Raw genomic sequence first — 20,782 nt, forward strand, 5'->3', positions numbered from 1 at the left:
AAGATTTGCCCGAGCTTACTCAAGTTGTTACTTTCAGAGCCAGACTTCCACTACACCGCCAGGCTCTCAGTGAATAATTAACTGGAGAAAATATTAACCAGGACCAAATATTAGTATGTGTATCTTTTTTTACTGATTCAACTTAACAAAACGTTAGTATGTAAACCATAGGTCTAGAATTCATATTTTGTCCTGTACCATTGCCTTGATATTTATTAACTGCCGTTAAATATTTATTTCCTTTCACCTATTAGACTTTGGATAACTTGCACTTAACTTCTCTTGGCCTCAGTCTTTCCATCTATTAAAAGAAACCACACATACAGCAGTTAGGTTTAAAGGTTATCTTGATATTCCCTTCAAATTCTAAAATTCTTTTGTTTTTTTTTTTTAAGGATTGGCACCTGGGCTAACAACCGTTGCCAGTCTTCCTTTTTTTTTTCCCCCAAAGATTGGCACCTGGGCTAACAACTATTGCCAGTCTTTTTTTTCTGCTTTATCTCCCCAACCCCACCCCGTACACAGTTGTATATCTTAGTTGCATGTCCTTCTAGTTGTGGGATGTGGGACGCCACCTCAATGTGGCCTGACGAGCAGTGCCATGTCCGCGCCCAGGATCCGAACCCTGGGCCGCCGCAGCAGAGCGTGCAAACTTAACCACTCGGCCACGGAGCCGGCCCCCTAAAATTCTTATGTCAAGATTATTAGAATACAATCTATCATCTTAACCTTCTCATCAAAATACTTCAAATTTTTGAACATTAACTCTTCTTAAGTCTTTAAATTCACAAGCTTGATATTTCATTTAGGTTCATAATCTCAAATATTTGTGCGAAATGTATTTTTAATTTCATTCTTAATGTATTGTCATTATTTTGTAATTTACTGTCCTCATTGTCCTAGTAACTGCAGAGAGAAGCCACTAATGGAGACTGGTTTGAAATCCCAGAAGCAATTAGGTTAACCTATCTTGATGATAACCATGATTCATTTTTTTCCCATTATCAAAGTTTTTAAGAAGTTGACTAAATGACTTTGAATAAGAGATAGCTAAGGGTGATGAAGGGAGACAGACAATAACATATTTTGGAATTATAGGAACACAGAATTCTACAGAATTTGCATAAGAGTAACCCCTAGGAAGCATAACTCAGTAAATAAATCAACTTATCCAAATTAATTAAACATCAGTTTCAAGAACAAAACCATTAGGCACCTTCATACATTTTTTTCCTAAAAAGGTAAGCACTGCCATAATCTGAGAACCTCTGTCTTTTCTTGACAAACAACAATATTTCACATCTGCAGAGTGTGTCACAACCTTATATGGGTTTGATTAACCCCCAGAGCAACCCTGTTAAATCTGCACTGTGGTTCTCATGTCACAAATGAGGGAGCAGTTTCTGAGAGTTTGGGGAAATGCATGTAGCTCCGCTGACTCAAACCCAGACCCTCCTTCCTCCCTATTCCCTTCAAAGACCACAGCACAGTAAACTGGCCAAGAGGTGGCCCAGCCTAGGCCCCCAGTTGGTGCGAGTGTGAACAGCTGTATTGATCATACAGCAATCTTTACCCTTGTGAAGACAGCAAACACCAGACCTTACTGACCAATCCTGAGTTACCATGTTTAGTTCACTTATTTGTTCTTTCCTTTGCAGGGGAGGAAGAACTATTCCTCTACCCTTCTAGGTCCTTCCAGCTGGTCTAAGAATTAAATTGACATGAGACAGAATAACAGCAAAAAAGCAAACCAGTTTAATAACATGTATACATGAGAGAAACACAGGAAAACTGAGTAACTTGCCAAAATGACAGGAGCCCCCACCTTAAATATTATCTTCAGCTAAAGACAAAAGATGTTGGGAGTAGTAGTTTGGGACTTCAAAGGGGAGGAAGGCAGTTCACGTGGAGATGGAAAAGCAAATATTTGGGAAACAAACATTTGTCATGCCTTGCAAAGACAATGGGACAGGGAGAGGACTTTGATCAAATGGGCCTTGCTAGGTTCCTTCCTGTCTACCACACCTACTTCATATTATCCCATAGTTATCTGTGGTGACAGCTCCTTCCTGGAGCAGGCCTTCTATCTTAAATTCTTTTAGGCAGTTAGGGGGGAGGTCAAATTTTCTTCCTGAGTCTTTCGTTCTTAAAAATAATTAAGCCAAAGACACACATTTCAGGGTGACAAATTCTGCTCCCCTACACCTTCGTTCGACCTAAAAAGACCTTTGAGTACCAACCATGTGCCAGGTACTCTCCAATATATAAGTGATAGAAAATATATTCATCCAATTCAGTCAGTCAGTCATTCAGGCAGTCATTCATTCAAAATACATACATGGTAGATTCTAGAAACATAAACTGAAACAGAATGGTCCCTGCTAGAGAGGAGCTTATGGTTTTATAATGGCTGCTTTTACAGTAATATCTGAAATGAACATGGCCTCCATAATGCTTCATTTAGAAGTACTTGCCTCCAGAGAGAGCCTTCTTCACCAGCTTACTTCCTGGGTACAGAGTGATGATGAGGCAACGATCCTCAAATCATTCCATTCAGACTCACTGAGATGTTTTCTATTTTCCCTCAGTTAAATGTGAGTATTCAAGAAATAATCTTCACTCGAAAGAACCCTAATTTCATTTTCGAACACAGTATTGAAAATGAAGAACACCATTTCAGGCTATTTGTCTAAAATGCTGTCATTACCTGTCAAGAAGCAATTTTTGAGAGTGTCTTTTAAGGAAAAGTAAGGAATTTGTAAAATGTTATCAAGTTACAATATTACACTTTCGAGGGAAAATTTGTCAGCAGGTTGAGAGTAAATCTTCCCTGGGTTTGACTATAACTGTTTACTTAAAATGCATCAAAACCAACTGATGGTCCAAGTATAATTTACACTTGGACTTTTATTACGTGCTGCACTTGAAGGTTTTTAAGTAAGTTTCCCTTGTCATAGGATTGCTAAGAGAGAGATACATAAAAAGAACTCGTAGTCTTACTTTTCTCCTGCACAGTTGAACACGGAAGGAGTGTGCTTTGTGAACTCAGGTGGAGTAAAGGACTTTCGGGTAAGTCCACCACAGAGCACCAGGCGTTAATGCCATTCAACCAAGTGTTAAAGAAATAGAATTTTCTTTGGTTCTGTTTTTCAATAAAACAATTTCTGGCTCTGAACCACCCTCCAGTCTACCTCATTCCACAAGATTGGAGGAAAAATACCCAAGTACTTTATGAATTCCCCTCTACCCTCCTGCCTTGGATGGTACTACAGCTCCGGGCCCCTCAGATATGCCAAAGCATAGCGACAGATGTGTATTTCAGATGATCCTTTATTGGTGTAAGAGATTGGCACATTTTCCCCAAGTTTACAGCCCCTTTAGAACTAGAGATTCTCTGCTGCTTCTAGGTTCTTCTGGGACATGGAAATCTTTTACTTGGCTGCACAGGTCCCATCTGCCTAGACGTATCTTAGTGCTGTTCCTCTCAGAATTTTGTGGACTATACATAATAGTGTTGTCTGGAAGTAGAAAATGGTCTCCTCTGCTCTTAGAACCCTCAGACCTTTCATTCTTTTAGTCTCTCCCCCTCTCTCTCTTTCTCTCTCTCTCCAAGCATTGCCCAGTCCCTGTCACCAACTGAGAAGTCTGGAGAAAATCCTCTCTCCCTTCATGTTTCTTTGTAATGCTCATATTATGACCAAAAATCCACTAAGTTCTCCTAAGAACTTGAGGTTTTGAATAACAAAGTTCAGACAGACTTGGAGAATATTTCTGTTCTCTGCTCTGCCATACGCCTTCCCTGAGGCAATGAACACAGAGCTAGCTACCCGCTGAATGAAAGGAAGGGATGGGCATAGCTTAGTCTCTCTAAATATTTCCCAGCAATAACAACAGCTGCTTAGCAGTAGCTGTAGGGGTGACTTCTAACCCTGTATTCACCAACATTTCATCTTCTTTAAAATAGATTTTTAAAAAAGAGATTTGGTGGGGTAGGGTAGGCAGAACAACACCCCGAAAGATGTCCAAATCCATATCCCAGAACCTGTGAATACAGTAAGCTCCGTGGCAAAGAGGAATTATGGTTGCAGACAGAATTGAAGTGGCTCATCAGCTGACCTTACCACAGGCAGATTACTCGGGATTATTCAAGTCAGTCCAATGTAAACAAAGGGTCCTCTAAAAGTGGAAGATAAAACTTTGGTTTCCAGTCCCACCTGTAAGGGGCTTGGAAGTTACTGCTCTGTTCTGACAAGCAAAATATTGAACAGACTGAGAAAATCAGCAACTTTTCTTGGATCCATAAGAGAGATGAGGACACAGGGCAAACCTCTGCCTCCAGGATTGAGACAGAGAGGGTGAATCCAGGGAGTCACGGTTTATAGAAGCAGACACTCAAGAGCGGAAACAGCCATGGGATCCAGAGTGGGGGCAGGAAAACCTGAACTGTAGCTGAGGAATTGCTGGAGGCTCAGGGAGGACGCGTCTGAGAGTTAAAGACTCCAGGGAGACCCAGTCATGGGCCCTCACACTTCTGCGAGTTTTATCTACAGGGGCTCAGCTAGGTTCACACAGTAAAAATCAGAGACAAATTCTCTCATGCTTCTGGCAGGAGGAGGGAAAAGGAAGCATTTTGAAATATGCCACAGCACTCTGTTCTGCTTAACAAGGCCTGCCCTCAGGAGAAACTAGTTAACAGGAGCCTAACCTGCTGGGGTATTATCAGAGCCTAACTGACCAGGGGGAAGGGAAGTACCCAACACCAGTCAGCTCTAACCATCCTGTCCTGCCTAAAGGGGGAGGAAAAAACTGAGAAGCACTTGTGAGTTTCATAGTCCAAGAGGCATAGGCTCACTAAATCCTGACACCCAATCCTAGGACTATGGCATGTTGGCACCCCCCAATTCTCCCCCACCACCACGATGTTACTAAAGGCCTGTTTACAGTAGTTCATTTCACCCAGTACAGCACGTCTGGCCATCAGGAAAAAATTACAAGACACGCTAAAAGGCAAAAGGCATAATTTGAAAAGAGAGAGCAAGCATCACAATCAGACATGGCCAGGATGCTGGAACTATCTGACTGAGAATTTAAAACAGCTATAATTAATATGCTAAGGGCTCTAATACATAAAGTGGACAGCATGCAATAACAGATGGGCAATGTAAGCAGAGAGATGGAAATTCTAAAGAACTAAAAAGAAATGCCAGAGATGAAAAACACTAACAGAGGGGCCAGCCCTGTGGCTGAGTGGTTAAGTTCACACACTCTGCTTCGGCAGCCAAGGGTTTCACTGTTTTGGATCCTGGGCGTGGACATGGCACCACTCATCAGGCCGTGTTGAGGGGGCATCTCACACACCACAACTAGAAGGACCCACAACTAAAAATTTACAACTATGTACTGGGGGGATTTGGGGAGAAAAAGCAAAAAAGAAAAAAAAAAACACTAACAGAAATGAAGACTGCCTTTGATGGGCTAGTAGATGGGACAAAGTTGAGGAAAGACTCTCTGAGCTTGAGGATATCTCAGTAGAAACCTTCGAAACTGAAAAGCAAAGAGAACAAAGATAAGAAAAAACAGAACAGAACTTAAAAGGATTGGGGACAACTACAAAAAGTGTAACATATGTGCAATGGGAATATCAGAAGAAGAAGAAAGAGACAATGCAACAGAAGAAGAAATATTTCAAACAATAATGACAATTAATGTCAGACACCAAACCACAGACCCAGGAAGCTCAATGGTCATGAAGCAGAATAAATGCCAAAAAAAAATTACACCTAGGTATATCATTTTCAAACAACAGAAAATCAAAGATAAAGAAAAAATCCTGGAAGAAGCCAGAGGAAAAAAACCACCTTACCTATAGAGGAACAAAGACAAAAATTATACCCAACTTCTCAGAAACCATGCAAGCAAGAGAGTAGAGTGAAATATTTAAAGTGTTGAGAGAAAAAAAACACCAACAACCTAGAATTCTGTGCCCTGAGAAATAATCCTTCAAAAGCGAAGAATAAAGACTTCGTCAGGCAAACAAAAATTGAAGGATTTTGTTGCTAGTAGACCTGCCTTGCAAGAATTATTACAAGAATTTCTTTAGAGAGCAGGAAAATGATTAGGGCAGAAACTCAGATCTACATGAAAAAGGGAAGAGCATCAGAGAAGGAATAAGTGAAAGTAGAATAAAAAACTTTTATTTTTCTTATTTTCAATTGATCTAACAGATAACAGTTTATCAAAATAACAGCAACAACATATTCAATTATGTACTCTTATATATATCCCGTGTGTGTATGTATGCTTATATATAAGTGAAATGAATAACAGTAATGATATAAGAGATGGGAGGGAGGACTTAGGATTATTTTGTTATTGTAAGATATTCACACTACCTGTAAAGTGGCACAGTGCTACTTGAAGGGGGATTTGAATTCGCTGAATTCATTGTAAATGTATATTGGAAACTCTAGGGCAACCATTGGAAAAAGTGAAAAAAAAAAACCAAGTATACTGATATGCTAAGAAAGGAGAGAAATTGAATCATGTAAAATGCTGAAAACCACAAAAGACAGAAAAGGAGTGGAAAACAAAAATAGGAACAAAGAACAAGGGCAACAAATAGAAAACAGCCATGAATATGGTAGATAATAATCCAACTATATCAATAATCACTTTGAACATTAACGGTCTAAAGGCATCAGTTAAAAGATAGATTTTACATGAGCAACAAAAGCAAAAATAAACAAGTGGGACTACATCAAATTAAGTTTCTGGACAGCAAATGAAACAATCAACAAAACGAAAAGGCAACCTATGGAATGGGTGAAAATATTTGCAAACTGTATATCCCATAAGGGATCAATATCCAGAATATATAAGGAATTCATACAACTCGACAGGAAAAAAACAAATAAACCAATTAAAAAATGGGCAAAGAACTTGAATAGATATTTCTCCAAAGAAGACATACAAATGGCCAACAGGTACATGAAAAGATGCTCAACATCACTAATCATCAGGGAAATGCAAATCAAACCACACTGAGATATCACTTCATACCTATTAGGATGGCTATTATCAAAAAATCAAAACATAAGTGTTGGCAAGGATGTGGAGAAAAGAGAACCAGGGTACACTGTTGGTGAGAATGTAAATTGGCACAGCCACTATGGAAAACACTATGAGGGTACCTCAAAAAATTAAAAATAGGACTACCATATGACCCAGCAACTCAACTTCTGGGTATGTATCCAAGGGAAATAAAATCACTATCTCAAAGAAATATTTGCACTCCCATGCTCATTGACTCATTATTCACAGTAGCCAAGATATGGTAACAATTTAGATGTTGACAGATGAAGGTATAAAGAAAATATGGCATGTATATATGTATGTATATATAGATGTATATGTATGTATATGGTATAAATACACATATATATACACACACATCATACACACACAATGGAATATTATTCAGCCTTAACAAAGAAAGAAATCTTGCTACTTGTGACAGGAAATTTGGATGAAACTGAAGGACAATATGCTAAATGAAATAAGCTAGACACAAAGACAAATACTGTGTGATCTCACTTATTTGTGGAATGTTTAAAAAAAAGTCAAATTCATAGTAACAGAGAGTAGAATGGCATTTACCAGGGTCTGAGGGGTGGAGGAAAAGGGGAAATGTTGGTCAAAGGGTACAAACTTTCAATTATAAGATGAATAAGTTCTAGAGACCTAATGTACAGTATGGAGACTATAGTTTATAATAATGTATTATATATTTGAAATTTGCTAAGAGAGTAGATCTCAAGTGTTCTCATCACACACTCAGAAAAAGGTAACTATGTGAGGTAATAAGCTTGATTGTGGTAATCATTTCACAATGTACATATATATCCAAACATCATATACACTTTAAATATATACAATTTTTATGTCAATTATACCTCAATAAAGCTGGAGGAAAAAAAAGATTGTCAGAATGCATGAAAAAGCAAGACCCAACTATATGTTGCCTACAAGAAACCCACTTTAAATATAAAAATAAATATAGATTAAAAGTAAACGGATGGAAAAAAATATACCATGTTAATGCTAATCAAAAGAAAGCAGGAGTATCTATATTAGTTTCAGATAAAACAGACTTCGAAGCAAGAAAAGTTATCAGTGATAAAGAAGGTCATTACATAATAATGAAGCAGTCAATTCTCCAAGAAGACATAACAATCCTTAACGTGTATGTGCCTAACAACACAGCATCAAACTACCTGAGGCAAAAACTGATAGAACTACAAGAAGAAATAGATGAACTCACTATCATAGTTGGAGACTTCAACACCCCTTTATCAGAAATGAACAGATCCAGCAGGCAGAAAATCAGTGAGGACATAGTTGAACTCAACAGCACTATCAACCAACTGGATGTAATTGACATCTTTCGGCAACTTCATCCAACAGCAAAACGCACATTCTTCTCAAGTTCACTTGGTACAGCCACTTAGGAAGACGGTTTGGTGGTTTCTTATAAAACTAAACTCTTACCATACTCTTACCATACAATCCAGTAATTGCACTCCTTGGTATTTACCTAAAGGACCTGAAAATATACATCCATACAAAAACCTGCACACCAATGTTTGTAGCAGCCTTATTAATAATTGCCAAAATTTGGAAGCAACCAAGGTGGCTTTTAGTAGATGAACAGATAAATAAACTGTGGTACATCTAGACAAGGGAATATTATTCAGCACTAAAAAGAAATGAGCTATCAAGCCATGAGAAGATAGGGAGGAACCTTAAATACATTACTAGTGAAAGAAGGCAATCTGAAAAGACTACAGCCTGTGTGATCCCAACTGTAATACCTTCTTAGATATGACATCAAATGATAATTACTTAAAAAATGATACATTGGGGGCTGCCCCTGTGGCCTAGTGGTTAAGTTTGGCACACTCTGCTTTGACAGCCATGGTTCAGTTCCTGGGTGAGGACCTACACCACTCATTGGCACCCATGCTGTGGTGGTGGCCCACATACAAAATAGACAAAGATTGGCACAGATGTTAGCTCAGGGCAAATATTCCTCAGCAAAAAAAGAAAAAAGAATAAAAAAATGATACACTGGACTTCATCAAAATTAAGAACTTCTGGGGCCAACCCTGGTTGCCTAATGGTTAAGGTTAAGTGTGCTCTGCTTTGGCAACCTGGGTTTGCTTCCTGGGTTCAGACCTACACTGCTTTGTTAGCAGTCACGCTGTGCTGGTGGCCCCCCAAAATAGAGGAAGATTGGCATGGATGTTAGCTCAGGGAGAATCTTTCTCAGCAAAAAAAAAAAAAGTAAAAAAAACAATTAAGAACTGTTCTTAGGAGGACACTGTTAAAAGGAAGAAAAACTATCTGATAAAAGACAACTCCAGAATATAAAAAACTATCAAACTCAATAAAAAGGAAACAAACATTTCAATTAAAAAATTGGCAAAAGTATTGAACAGATACTGCTATAGAAGATTTATGGCTGGCAAATAAATACATGAAAAGATACTCAACATCATTAGTCATTAGGGAAATGCAAATTAAAACCACACTGAGACATCACTGCACAATTATTAGATTGACTTTTAAAAAAAGCCTGACAGTTACAAATGCTGACATGCATGTATGTATGTGGAGCAACAAGAACACTCATTCAATTGTAGTGGGAATAAAAAAATTGCAGTCACTTTGCAGAACACTTCACTGTTTTTCCCCACTCCTATGCATTTACCCAAGTGAACTAAAAACTCTGTTCAACATAAAAACCTGTACATAAGTGTTTATAGCAGGTTTATTCAAAATTGCCAAAAATTGAGAACAATCAAAATGTCCTTCAACAGGTGAATGGATAAAAAAACTCTAGTATATCCATACAATGGAATAGTAATCATCAATAAAAAGAAATAAACTAGTGATTCACCTGACAAAATGGATGAATCATAAATGCATTCAAAAAATTGAAAGAAGGCAGACTTAAAAGACTACATTTATTATTTCATTCATATGACATCCTGGAAAAGGCAAAACTATAGCAATGGTAAACAGACCAGTGATTGTGTGAGGGTTGAAGGAGAGGGGAGGGGTTGACTACAAAGTGGCTGTACATGGCAATTTTTAGGGCAATGGAACTCTTTCTCTACAGTGTTTTGGGAGTTGGTATATAAATGACTATGTATTTGTGCAAATCCATATATTTTACACCACAAAGAGTGAATTTTAACGCATGCAAATTAAGAAGTAATTCACCTAGGACATTAGGATGAGATCCAGGCTGACAAATAAATCCAATTATATTACAAATGCAAGACATAATGCCACTTCTGAAGGGGTGGGAAAATAAGGAACTTACCTGAGTAACTGTAAGACACTACGTTGACTAGATAGTGTAAGGTAAGGATCTATACAAAAATCCTTCTATCAACACACGAATAAAAAGAACAGATTAGTGGTTACCAGTGGGAAAGGCGGTGGGGGGCAGGTGAAAGGTGTAAACGGGCACATACCTATGGTGACAGATAAAAACTAGATTATTGGTCGTGAGCACAATGCAGTCTATACAGAAATTGATAAATAATAAAGTACACCTGAAATTACACAATGTTATAAACCAATATGACCTCAATAAAATAATTGAAAAAATTTTTAAAACCCTCCAACACTGTATCATAGTTGATAAATTTTGTTTTACACAGGGGCACAGGTTAGTAATTCTAAAACTATTTTATATGTACACTGGGGTTGAATAAATAAGTTATAGACACCGAGAGCTGGGTTATAAGAGAGAAATGACACATAAGCAAGGGGGAGAGGCTAGAATGAACTCAACTGGTGCTGGATTAGAGTTAGAGAGATCAACATAAACTCACATTTATTTTAATATATATAAAGACAGATGGAGAAATAGAGATATGTTAAGTATACATGGTTTCATCTACATGCATATATTTGTATATAAGCTCTACCCACCAAAGGGGCCTAGAAGCAGTGACACCTCAACAGCAATGAATACACCTAAGGCCCAGATCTTGGTTTCTAAACACCATTCTCCAATAAAAGGAAACAGAACTCTTTGAAGAAATGGTTTTGCCTATAGCCAGGGCAGAGAAAATGCTAGACGAGTCTGGAATATCCTTAAGTGTCAAAAAATAGCAAAGTGCTTTTTTAAAAAGAAGGATGGGGTATGTTGAAAGGGCACAGAAGCCAACCTGAAAGACCTCTCAATGGCCAAATAAGGAATAATGTGAGCAACAAAACAGATAATGATAGCATTGGATTCTAACCTAAAGAATAAAATCCCACAACTAGAAGGACCTGCAACTAAGATATACAACTGTGTACAGGGGGGGGTTGGGGAAATAAAGCAGAAAACAAAAAGATTGGCAGCAGTTGTGAGCCCAGGTGCCAATCTTTAAAAAAAAACAAAAAGAATAAAATAAATATCTACAAGTCAGTACTGATTGTGCAGTGAAGGACTAACCTTGCCTAAAGAGAGATTTGCCCTTTGCTTCCAGCTCCTGGGAGGTAACCTCTAACTCTTGGGTATTCTGCCTGTTAAGAGTGTCTTTGTCTACCTGGAGGCCCTGGGCCATGCCAGATAATCTATGCTAATAGTGTGATTTATGGTGGGGGCACCTTGGGCCAGACAGTATCAGCTCAGCCTGCAGGAGGGCTAGACACTAAGGTCAATCACATGGGTGGTCAACTACGTACATTTGACTCAGCCCCAATAAAATCTGGACACCAAGGCTTGGGCAAGCTTTCCCCGTTGGCAATACTTCATGTCTATTGCCATACAATATTGCTGGGAGAAGTGCGTGCTGTCAGCAGGACTCCACTCGGAAAGTATAACTGGAAATTCTGCACTTGGTGTCTCCTGGACCCTGTCCTATGTACCACTTCTCTTGGCTGCTTTTAATTTGCTGTAATAAACCAAAACTATGAGCATAATGGCTTTCCTAAGTTAAGTCCTTCTAGTGAATTATTGAATCTGAAGATAGTCTTGGGGACCCTAAGTTTGCAGTTGATGTTAGAAGTGAGGGTGGTTTCAAGGATTACCAAATTTTGCACTGATATAAATAAATGATTAAATAAATAAACAAAGAGAAGGGACAAATTTTCCTTACAGAATTCCAAATAATAAATGTAGAAGGGATGAGAGAAATAGAAAATCATCATTAAAACACTACAGTGATAACTGATGCAGGAAAGATCCACCAATGAAAGTGAAAATTAGAAGGTAGAATTTGAAGGAGAAACAGAATATTTGCGTAGCCACAAGGTATCCCTCCGAATACGTATTAATTACTGTAGTAGTTTCAATATATGTCCATAGATTATTTGACACTCTTCCCTCGTGAAGGTGGAGCTAAATTTCTCTCCCCTAGAGTGTGGGCTGGAATTAGTGACTCGCTTCTAATGAATAGAGTGTATAACAAGAAACCTGGTTAACTTTAAAGGGGAGAAACCTTGTAGACACTATCTTTGCCAAACGATCAAATTTAACATCGCCAATAATAAATCATGTCAATCTGGAGCCGCCTTGTGATGATATGATTAGAAGGAGATTTAAACTTTGTTATATTCTTCCCCCAAATCTATGGTGCTAGTCTGATCGTGAGAAAGCATCAGACCAAACCAGCTTGAGGCATTCTATAAAACACTCAACCAGAGGTCCTCAAAAATGGCAAGGACATGAAAAATAGGGAGACTGAAAAAGTGTTACAGATATGGAGGAGACCAAAGAGACACGATGACTCAGTGCAATGTGGTACCCTGGACTGGATCCTGGAACAGGAGAAGGACATTGGTGGAAAACCTGGCAAAATCTGAATAAATTCTAGTTTTTTTCAAAGTATTGTGCCAGGGTTAATTTCTTAGTTTTGATAAGTATACCAAATGTACTACTCCCAGGGGAAGCTGGGTAAAGGATATATGGAGCTTATCATACTATCTTTGCAACTCTCTGTAAATCTAAAATTATACAAAAGACTTTTTTTTTTTTTTTAAGACTAACCATACCAAGTTGGTGAGGATATAGAGCAACGAGAACTCTCATACACTGCTGGTTGAAATGTAAAACAGTAAATAATACAACCACTTTAGAAAACAGTTTGACAGTTTCTTAGGAAAATAAACATCCACATGATATTTCCCAGCCATTCCATTTCTAGGTATTTACCCAAGAGAAATGAAAGGATATATCTTATACATAAATAAGTCTTGTACAAGAATCTTCATAGCACCATTACTGGTAATAGTCAAAAAGTGGAAACAACCCAAATGTTCATTAAGAGACTATTGATTAAATAATTTGTCGTCTATCCACACAACAGAACACTACTTAGCAATAAAAAAGAACTATTGAGTCATGAAACACACATGAATCTCCAAATTACGCTGTGAAAGAAGCTAGACTGCCCCCCCACCAAAAAGAATACATAATGATTCCACTTTTATAAAATTCTAGAAAATGTAAACTAATTTATAGTGACAGAAGGCAAATCAGTGGTCACCTAAGAATGGTGGGGGCAGGACAGGGAGAGCAAGAGAGAGGGATTCCCAAGGGGCAAGAGCAAACTTGGAAGGTGATAGGTTCAGTTTGTAAGTGTAATGGTTTCACAGGTGCATATGCAGATCAAAACACATAAACCTGTACAATTTAAATATGTACTTTACATCAATGGGAGCTCAATAAAGTTGTTTTAAAAAAAATGAAATGGGGGGCCCAGCCCTGTGGCCGAGTGGTTAAGTTCACGCGCTCTGCTTCGGGGGCCCAGGGTTTCGCCAGCTCCGGATCCTGGGCACAGACATGGCACCGCTCATCAGGCCACACTGAGGCGGCATCCCACATACCACAACTAGAAGGACCCACAACTAAATACACAACTATGTACTGGGGGGCTTTGGGGAGAATTAAATGAAAAAAAAGCTTGGCAACAGATCTTAGCGCAGGTGCCAATCTTTAAAAAAGAAAATGAAATGGGAAGATGTTTTAACATATTAACTGAAATAAAATCAAGTCACACTAAAACAAGTACAGCATAATCCCCTTTATGTTAAAACAAAACTTACTGGTTTATGCTTATAAATGCATAAGAAAGTGTCTAGAATATCCTGTAGTTAAAAGAGGCTACCATGAGAGACGGTGCCCAGGTGGGTCAGAGGTAGGGGTGTAGAGTGAATATGCTACAACAAGAAGTCCAAAATCTCAGTGACCTCGTCCTGAAGTCTCTTTCTTCCTGGCGCCCCATGTCCCACGGAGGTCAGCAGGATGCCCTATGCCTCACTGCAATGGCTTAACGGCCTGCATCCAGCTTTACCTAGGAATCCTTAAAGCTAGATAGAATTTACACCTGTGATTTTCTCTTTATTTATATAGGCACTCCGACATGGTTTTTTTAACATTAAAATTTTCTAAAATGAACATGTATTACTACCATAAGGAAAAAAAAATGACATAGGACAAAAGGTCTACGCCTGAAAGACAAAGGTGTCCAAACGTACACAGAGTAGAGCGCTATTTTGACCTTGATTAATGTTGCAAAACTGAAGACCAAGTGACATCATTGAAACAGAAGCCAAAGAAAGGGAAATGCTATGCCTTTAGAACCTTGGATCTTAATATTGATGCAGTTTCTGATGTTTTTGTATAAATAATAGATTATAAAATGGATGTCTGGCACAGAGTTGCTTTTAAAGTGCATTTTCCAATTCTTGACAATGCAAAAAAAAACGTAGTAGAGACTCAGGGCAAGACATAAAAGAATACAGACAAAGTAATGCAAGGGAACTGATTACACAGACACACACGCGCCACCATTATCATCCAAGCAGGTTGCATGCAGAAAACAATTACATATTTAAAGATGTCCCATCGTAACAAAACACAATTGTAAATAACAGTTTTGTTCAATAAACTACTTCCACATTCATGATCATAACAGTAGTGCTTTGTAAATCTAATTACAACCAATTATTTTCAACAAATTATCTTGTCAAACAAATGTTTCTCTGGCAGGTTTATAACAGTAAAAATAGTAACAATAATAATCATGCCATGTATGAAAGCCTAACTTATGCCAGCCACTGTGCTAAATGATTTATACAACTGTTAGTCCTTAAAACAACCTCGAAAGCAAAATATCTTACATAGATACTTCTCACAGACAAGAAATTGATGTTTGGTTGTAAGGTAACTTGTCCAAGCTCACATCCATAGGAAAAAGGTGGTGTTTTGCCACTATATGTCACTTTCTCATTTCCACAATTTACTCTCCAGGAGTGCCTTCCCACTGTCAACACTTCAAATTAATCAAACAGCTGCTATTTTCCAGGCACTGTTCTGTGCTCTGGGGATCCAGAGAGAAGTACGATGCCCTTCAGGAACTCAGTTGAATAACAGCAGTGTAGGAAGTAATTCTATACCCAGAGCTACATCCGGGCCCTGAGAGAGTAGAAGCGGCACCTCATTAAGAGTGGAGGCAGAGGCAGAAGGAAGGAAGGGAGCAATGAGTAGGTGGGTGACCTGTCTTCCTAGAAGCATTTGGCTTGACTGAATCTAACAATTAAGAATTAGACAAACGAGGGAGGGAAGAAGGCACTTCAGGAAGAGGCAACGACCCGAATGAAGGGGAGAATAAACCTTATAGGCGGTACACCTATTTCAGTATGGCTAGATAAGAATGAGATTGAACACAGGAGACAAAACTTCCTCGGCCACTTAAATTCACAATTGTTAATTAGAACACCCCCGTCCCCTGCCACTTAGTCTCTTTCTTCAGCACCCCTCACCCCCTAGGCATCACCACAAAATCTCTTTGACAACTCAGAGCAACCATAACTTTATAACCCATTTCACCGGTCCTGTCATTGCAGCAGTGTCTCTAATTTCTCCCAGGAAGACTATACGCCAGGCACACTTAAACCAGCTACCCTCGCCTTTAACTAGGTCATGCTGATTCCTTCCAGACACATGGAAACCTTCCCAGACACCAGAAATCTGAACTTCCTCCCAAGTGTGACATCTGTCCCAAGTACATCCTGACCAGAGGGCCCCATGTCCTGGAAGTACCCTGAGTGCTAATCCTGTAGCAAAATGTGGACTGTCAAATCCTCCTTGACCCTGCTAGTCCTGAGCACCACTTAAGGCACCCACCGTCCCCCAGGCCTGTTGAGCACTAAAGATAAGAAAAATCACACAGTGGTGTGGACTGGTGCCACTGGAGTCATGGTTACCCACTTCAGTTGGGCCTGTAGCAAGGCTCAACAAAATATCAGGACAAGGAAAGACACTCAAAATTTCAACACGGTTTTTCTGAAGTGAAGGAAAACATGAACGTGTGGCTACTGTGTTTACTAGGGTTTGCTGTGTTCTGGGACAGATTCAGACATGATCAATACCTACACATACCCTGAGAAGTTACTGAATTTCAAGGACAAAGAATCCTTGGAATCCAGGTACAAAAAAAATAACCTGTAAGGAGGCAAAAGCCATGTTGGCTTGTCCTTTAGCAATGGCAGCAGTGACTGCCAGCAGACAGTGGGGCACCACAGCAGCAGTTCTCATTTTAGTATGCATTAGAAACTTCTGGAGAGCTGGCATAAAATGCAGACTGTGGATCCTCACTCTGCATACATTCTGACTCAGTAGGTCTTGAGTGGAACACTACTTATTTTCAGGTGGGGAGTTCCTCACTTACACTTTAATGTTGATCACCTGAGATACAAGAATATGATGCAAGAATATCATATATCAAATACTCATTTTTATGTAAGAGCACAACGAGAGTCTCAAACATGCAAGGATTCAAGGAAAATGGAACTCACTAGCACTATTTGAAGATGAAATCCATCCAATTAAAGGATGGATCCAAATAAACTCAGGAATGAAGAAGCCATGGTCTCAAAGTGAGTAGTGAACTTATTGCTATACAAAACTGGGGTTTCAGAAGACAATGTAAATTGTGTAAATCTCAGCATAAGGGGACGGGGACTTCTGCTCCTCACACCATGCTAGCATCTTCCAGCAGCATCACCCCCAGGGAACACTAACGGTTAGACTGTTTCTCATGCCTTACTATGTGCTGGGCACGGTGCTAAAAACTATGTGCACCATCTCATTTAATCCTTACAACTTGACGCAGGTCATAGTTATTCCCCAGGTTACAGACAACGACACAGGTAGAGAGAGCGTAACTTGCCCACAGTTACCCAGTTAATTTGACTGGTCAGAACGCGAGATCTTGATTGTTACAGTATTAAAGCAGCAGGATCACTGTTTTTTATGAGGACCCTGTAATACCCAAGTATTTTACTGCCCCGTGCATTAACCAGTGAGCTGTGTCAGAGTCTCTTTTGGGGACCTCTTCCTCCTTTCCTTTACCCCTATCACAAACAGTGACTGTGTTACGGTGTCTTAAGATAGGCTGCTTGTCTCAAGGAATTCAGGATTGGGGTGGGAGGGGAGAAATGGTACAAGATCCTAGATTTGACTTGGACCCTAAATTAGTTCTTCTCAAACTTTCCTGTGCATGCAACTTACCTGGGCGATCTTGTTAAATTGCAGCTTGATTCATTAGGTCCTGGGGTAGGACTCAAGATAATTTCTAACAAGTTTCCAGGTTGAGGTTGATGGGCTACACTTTGAATAGCAAAGCTCTAAACTAAAACTCCAAACCAGGCTCTCTCTAGATTGCTTAAGGGGTGAGAGTAGCTCGTGTAGCTGTTAACGAGGAGCTACTTTGATTCATGTGCCGTTGTGTGTGTGTGTAACTGCTTTTGGTAACCCGGTAGGGGTGAGGTTTGAGGAGACACGCAGTGACTGGCACACGTTTCTGACATTCATGAGTTCCTGGTTGTAGTAGCAGTAAAAGCGAAAACATGCCTTACCGTCTTCAATGAGTGAAAATCCTAACAAAACTCTTGAGGCAAAGAGGGATAAAGCGCTTAACTTCTCTGTCTTTTGTGGTAAGGAATCAAGGGACACTGTTTAAAGTAATAAATGGGGGTGTCAATACATACTATCTAAACTTAAAATAGCAACCACTAGAAGAACGACACAAGTAATGACAGGTGCAATGTGGAGCACAGAGAGGGCTGTACCGGGCGTCCTGGGACACACACAGCTGGGCGAGCTCTCCCAGCCTAACAGGCTGACATCCCAAGCTGTTAGCTACTCTTTGCCAATTACACGCACAGTACCTCAAATTAAGCTGGGCCTTTTGAAATTGTATTTTGTAGTTTTTGACTCAGAAAAACAGCAATTTCAGATGCTAACTGCCTGCTATAGCATTTAATGAACGATCTCCCCTATAATACTTCACAAGAGCAGACTCTATTTTTTCTTGCTCACTATTGTATATCCAGTGGTAAACACACTTCCTGGGACATACTAGGTATTTAACAAATAAATATCTGCTGAAGAAAGTAACAAAAGAGGACCCAGGACTCGAGAAGGTAAAATGTATAAAAATGGTCTTAAAAAAAAGTCCTAGAAAAAAATGAACGTCTGCTATTCTAGCACATACGACTAGGAATTTAGCTCCCAGCAATATTAGTGTACGCCATTAAATATTCTGGTAGTTCCACAAAGTTTATAATTGGATTTATCCTATATATTGTACTCCGTGACAACTATTTTCTCCCATGTTTAACAAAATCTTGGTCATACTTTTAACATTTAATGACTAATGACATAGGGTCAAAAAATTAGTTGTTTTAAGTACTGCCACATGATCATCATTTATTGGTCTAAACTGTTTTCTCTTTTGTTCCCGTATGCACACTGAATAAATATACAAAGCACTCTTCCCAAGAAATCTCTCTTCTAGAAACTCCTAAATGACTCCTTTTGAAATAACAGATTCAGTTAGTGCCATAAAACGGGTGGCTGGCAAGTTGTACAGATTCTTGGAAAGTCCCTATTAACCAAGAGTGTGCATCAGAATCAACTCTTGAAACTGTCCTACAGACACCCAAATATCTGCTGACTGCACCACTGTTTATAATACGAAACACTGAAAGTAGGTAGACGCTATAGGGGCTAGTTGAATTACAGTGTATAACGCAATGCGACTATTAAAAATCAAAATAATGGTAGCATACCGTGTGCTTTCTACAACCACTGTTCTCCAAGGGCTTTAGATACGTTAACAATTTTCATCCTCATGACCACTCTGTGAGGTAGGTACTAGCGCTAGCCCCATTTTACAGAGAGGAAAACCAGGACAGTAACTCCTTAGGTCAAACAGCTAGTAACTGGCGGAGTTGGGATTCAACCCAGGCAGTCAGGCAGAATTCACCCTCTTAACCTCTACGGAATACGCTACACCTATGGTATGAGGAGGTACCTATACTGATGGGACAAAAGTCCCTGACAATTTCAGTGAAAAAGTGAGTTTCTGAAATCACTGAATATTACAACCCCATTTGTGTTTTTCTTTTTAAAGTATGTATTAAAAACATTTGGAAGAACACACACCAAAGTGTTAACAGTGGTGACCACTGAGGAATTGGTTGGGAGTTTGGAAATGGGCATTTATTATTTTCAATTTCTTTATGGGCATGTGCTTTGTCATAAACATACAGTATGCCAATGGCAACCAGTCCTTGTCCCTCCCCCACGCATTGGTCACCTATGGCACACAAACAAACAAGCATACAGAAAGCACACACAACTTGTGCTATATCATATCAGCCAGTAGGTTAAGGGTAGGGCCAGGCATTTTACTTTAAAAAGGGCTTTAACGGATGCCAGGTTAGCCAACATTTAAAAAGTAAAATTTACTTACCTCTAATTTAGTCTTGATTTATCATGAGACATCATTTCCTTCAACACATTTGTCCAACTTCAAACTTGTTTATTTCCGTACACTAAACTATTTCAAGCACTTCACTGGAAATATTTAAAAACATACTACCTAGCTACCTTTTTATGTCATGTTAAATGATTTGAATTATTTGATGACTCTCGGCCTTAATTATGACATCCACGCCAAATATGCAGCTCTCCATTGCTGCTAGGAGCTTTAGCCATGCCGTCCTCCATGGAGGTACAGCGTACCCAAGCACCCAAGCTGGAAAAGCAGACAATTAACCTGGTCAAGTAGTGTGTGTAAATGAAGTCAAGAAAAGCTTATGTGGACAAGGGTCTTACAATATGTAGATCTTTCAAAATCTACTAATTTGAATGTGTGAGATTCTGGAAGGTGATGTTTTCAAATGTCTGATCTCAGACTGAGTTCAGTGTGACTGGTTTTTAATGCAAGTGTCTGACTACTTGAGGTGTGCTCTCAGGGCGTGATCCCTCCAGTCGTCCTGCCCAGGAGCCCTCCAACCGAGGCTTTGGCTACTTCTGGAGCGCAGTATCTCTTTAAAGCAGAGGCATTGGATTAGTCTAACATACTATGTTTTGTTGCTTGATTTAAACAGAATTGTGGTATCTTTTTCTGTGTAGATTCCACCCCACTGGTCCTAGTTCTTAAAATGTGAATTGTTTGCACAATTGATCATACAAACCCAACAACCAAGAAACATTAATAATTGTCTTCTGTACTTTACTAAACACTTTGTGTTTAATATATTTTAAATTATAAAGAAAGTACAAGGAACTCCTAAAAAATTTAATACAAAAATATTACAAGTTAGGACAAATAAGCATTGAGATATGACATTTGAGAAGAAACATGCAGAAAAAGTAGCACAGGGTTAACATTTCATTGTTGACAGAGCTTTGGTACAGCAGAGA

This window comes from Equus caballus, chromosome 19, assembly GCF_041296265.1.
Source record: "Equus caballus isolate H_3958 breed thoroughbred chromosome 19, TB-T2T, whole genome shotgun sequence".
NCBI classification, from domain to species: Eukaryota; Metazoa; Chordata; class Mammalia; order Perissodactyla; family Equidae; genus Equus; species Equus caballus.